We start from the raw sequence: 4,584 nt of genomic DNA, 5'->3' as shown, positions 1-4,584 counted from the left end.
CTCTCCTTAAGATTATGATATTTTGAAGAATTATTTTATCAATATCTCTTTTGAAACTATAAACCAAAAATAAGATATATATTTTGAATATGCCAGAGAGCTCTTGTCTTCTTTGTAGGGTTCTCCTCTCTTATTCCTCTTCAATCCTCACCAATCTTCCCATCATATTTTCTTGCAAAAAGCAATCAATTATTTTCTCTTATTCCTCATCAGCCTTTTCTGGTCTTCTCATCATATTTTGTATAAAAATTGATCATTTTCACTATGTTTCTTCAACATATAAAGGCATATTGTTTTATAAAGGTGTTATTCGACTTAGCTTGTACGCTTCTTGATTATTCCACCAAGTATTCATTGTCTCTCACAAGCAAGGCGATCAAGTAACTCTATACACTGACAAATGGAAACGATATGTTTTGATGGTATAAAGAGCTTTCTTATGATCCTTATGAAATCATCTGAGAGTACCTAGCTATTAGCATTTAATGAAGAGGAGCTTAACTAGTTATGTGTAAAAAATTGAATAAAAAATCGAACTAAATTGAAAATCGAGTCAAATTGGAAAAAACATTCGACTAATAGTTTTGTTTGACTTGGTTGGTATTGGAAAAGAAAACCCGATTATACTTGGGTTGGTTTGGTTTTAACTAAAAAATATCAACCCGAACAAAACCAACCCGACATTATATATATTTTATTTTTAAAATTTAGTTTATACATAAAACTACTTACTTTGATGTAATTTCTAAATATTACTTATAACTTTTCATAATTTTTATCTTTTAACATACTTTTCCAAGTCTTTTGAGATTTTGAATTTTGAATAATGCAATGAAGGTTATAGTTCATAGATATTAGTGACTCTAATAAAGTTCAATTAAAAATAAAATCATGCTAATGCTAACAAAAGAAATTAATTCAACACTAAGAATGACAATAATGTTGAATATTTGTTCTTTAGTTTTACATTGGTTTAGACATTTAAAATACATAACCTAATTTTTTAATGTTTAATGTAATCAATACGTAGTAGACTTATTTTAGCATGATTTAGTACTTTTAAATTATGATCATTTTCGTTATAACTTATCAATTTGCGATATTATTTTATACGATTTCTTTATTATTTTTTATTGAATATTTTAGTGTCATCACTTATATCATATTTTGTGTTATTTTCTTAAGAAACGCCTTAGATAGTTGTATTTTGATTGGACTAAAGAAACATTTGGAGCACAAGTTAATTATATGTTTGTGTGCATACTTTACCGAAAAATCCAAAAACCCAAAAAAAATTCAAAAATTATTAGTTTGGTTTGATTTAAAATTTTAAAAATTCAACACAAATAGTTTAGTTTGATATTTGAAAAATCCGAACCAACCCGAGATTGAAAAACTTCGAGTTTTATTAGTTTGATTTTATTTATAAATTTAAAAAATTGACACAAATAATTTGATTTGATATTTAAAAAACTAAAACCAATCCAGTCATGTACGCTCATATTCTTGATATATAATTGATACAAACAAATCTAGATAGACAAACTTAAACATCTATAATGATGCACTAAGTGTATAACCGGACAATATGGCTGCGCTAAAACCTGCACATATCTATCGTTCCATAAATTAGTATTGCACCTGAGTGGCAAACTTATCTGAAAGTTCAGCCCAACAGAAAAAAAGTGTACTGCTTAGTTTCTGTTACTTACAGTTAATGGTTGCAAATGGGTGGGTGGGATAAAATTTGGGCGGGTTAAAAATGGGTCAATATAAAATGGATAATAATTAAATCCGTCCAATCTCATATGGGTAAAAATGGGATGGATAAAATACAAGTTTACTCATATTTGCATAAAGACACCTTAACTTTGAAAGTGTCTTATCACCCCACAGAACTATTTAATATCTTTGTAAATGAGCCATTTTGACCCATTTCCTCGTCTGGGTTGTTACGCGCGTGAGGCAGTGTTTTCACTGCCATTAACCAACTATAAAGTGTCACGTGTCGTTTTATTTCTTTATTATTAATTATTTAATTAATTTAAATAACATCATCTTCCCCAAATTTAAAGGTAGCCCTAAAATCGATTTCAACTTTTTTTCCAAAGCAAGCTCAACGTTGGTGCTCTCTCTTTGACAAATTTATTGTTTACCCCAAGTCTAATAAGGTAGGAATTTGTTTTATCTTTTAATTTCCAGTAGAAAGCGTTAATAATTTGAAGTTTTTTATGGTTTAATTTCTTCTTAATTTTGTTATTAGATTTGACCGAAAATGGAAAATGCAATGTTGAATCGTATTTGTAATGATGAGAATGATCCGATGTCGCGAGTGAAATTGCGATGCAAACATGGTGACTTACTTTCAATGCAAACTTCATGGTCGGAGCACAATTCAGCTCAAAGAATTTGGTCTTGTCCACACTATCGTGTATTTTTCCTAATTCTTTTCTGGAGATCTTTTATTTATGCATTTTTTTTAATTTGTGTTTTTACGTATTTTAGGAGGATGCGTGCAACTTCTTTAGATGGAGGGATCATGAAGATGTTGATATACGATCCAAATACGTTATTCTAAGATTGGCAAAGAGAATTAAAGAGTTGGAAAAAGCATTGGCACGTTATGAAATTCGTGTTGAAAGTAACCAAGTCGTGATGAAGGAGAAGAAGAAGAACAAATATTGTAACTTGAAGCTAATTGTCTTGATCGTTATTGTGTGTTTTCTATTTTTAAGCCTAACCAAGAATGTGAAAGATGGAAGTTGTAGGTGTGTGCAGCCAAAATTGCCATAGACATGTTTAGTTACTTTCAAGTTTTTGATGTTGTAGGTGTGTGTAACTTGAAGCTAATTGTCTTGATTTTGGTTTGTCGAACGCTCAAGTTTTTGTTGGTCTTTGTTGTCGAAATAGTGATGATTTGACCAAGCTGTTAATGTATTTGGTTGTCTATATTATTGTGGTAACCATTTGAGAAACTTCAAAAATATGTTCAACTACAAATAAATGAGAAGAATATAGCTAAAAGCAACAAAAACACTGATCAAAAAGAGGACTTCATTCCAACATAATCATTCAATTTGAAGTATTGCTATCAATTTGATCTTGTTTTGTACACGCTAAATTGAGTTTGATTCCAACCAAAAACAACACAAAAATATACATAATTAAAATTTGTTTGTCAAAATGAACAAGACAGCATCAAAATGCCCTATTTTCATGGCACATGAGTCATCCTACTTGAACTTGTTTGGCTTTGGCTATTAGTAGTAGCAGTAGCTACAGACCTAGTTTGGATAACCTTTTCAGCCCTCATTCTTTCTAGGTTGGTACTGGTAATAGTTGTCTTCCCCTTCCATTTGAATCCACGTACTAGTGTGTAGCCAATATCACCAGTAACAACATCAGCCCTCTTTGTCACTCTTGTACCAGTATTTATGGCTCTTCTACTTGGCAATCCAGGTTGCTTAGTCAAATAAATACATATTCAAATCAAAAGACATTTAGGCTTGCATTGAAGGTTGAAAACTTGCATTGAGAGTTGTAAACTTACATTGAGAGTTGTAAATTCATCTTAAGCTTGGTATATGCCAACACTTACCATTCTTGGCCTTTTAAAAGCTCTTGTTTGTCCTCCACTGGTGTCCTCATGTTCAACTGGTCTCTTCCCTCTTGCTTCAGAACTAGTTTGACTATGTTGAGGCATTCCTCTTCGTTTACAAAGTCCTTCATTCACATTTCTTTCTTGAGGCATTCATCTTCCTCTACATGTTCCTACAATTTTACCTCTACCTCTACCATTAAAAGTCTATAATTTGAAACTCAAATATTAAAGCATATCTATATTGTCTATAGAACTTGAAACTCTTTTTATGCCTCTTCCTCTACCACGTTCATTATTTGTGGTGGCCTGATTTTCACACATCAGTGCATGAAATTACAACAAAATCTTGTACAAATGAATATATATATATACACATGTGAAGAAGCTCCAGGTGATTGAGTTGAACTATTGATCTACCTCTTGCTCTGCCTCCTACTGCTCTTTCAGTAGCATGTATATTGATATATCAATACATATACATGTACATATAACTTACATTTGAAAGTAACAAATAAAAGTATGTGTCTGAGAAGATGGTTCAGCTGATTGACTTGGACCAATACCTCTTGCCTGAGAAGATGGTTCAGCTGATTTACTTGGACCAACTTGATTTCTTGTAGGACAGCCTCTTTTATTGTGTCCTTGTGTACCGCATTTGGTATAAGTCATAACAACACCACTTTTGCTAAGCTTTTCAATTTTTTTGCTTTCATTTGCTTCCTTTATTCTAACCTTACTTGGTCTTCCAGGCATCTTCTTGATCTTTGGTGGCTTTATAATTGGATTATTTGATGTTGGCCACATTTTCATGTTATTCATTGGCTGAATAAAATGGGCATATGTGCTGAGGTAGGTCTCCTTGCTATAACAACTAGCCACATAATTGATTGGTTCCAACTCCTTGTAATGAAGGGCAGCAACACTATGAGGACAAGGAATTCCCCTGAGCTTCCAAGATCTACAACTACAACTCCTACTAACAA

The 4,584-nt window shown here is 31.9% G+C and overlaps 1 pseudogene; it reads right to left on the bottom strand.

Moving 5' to 3' along the window:
* Window positions 1-3,214: 3,214 nt before the first annotated feature.
* On the bottom strand, window positions 3,215-3,751 carry LOC125863430 (uncharacterized; annotated as a pseudogene).
* Between the last annotated feature and the right edge of the window lie 833 nt (window positions 3,752-4,584).

Source organism: Solanum stenotomum, chromosome 4, assembly GCF_019186545.1.
Source record: "Solanum stenotomum isolate F172 chromosome 4, ASM1918654v1, whole genome shotgun sequence".
Lineage (NCBI taxonomy): Eukaryota > Viridiplantae > Streptophyta > Magnoliopsida > Solanales > Solanaceae > Solanum > Solanum stenotomum.
Note: the sequence above shows the minus strand (reverse complement) of the source record. Positions and strands in the feature narration are given on the sequence as shown.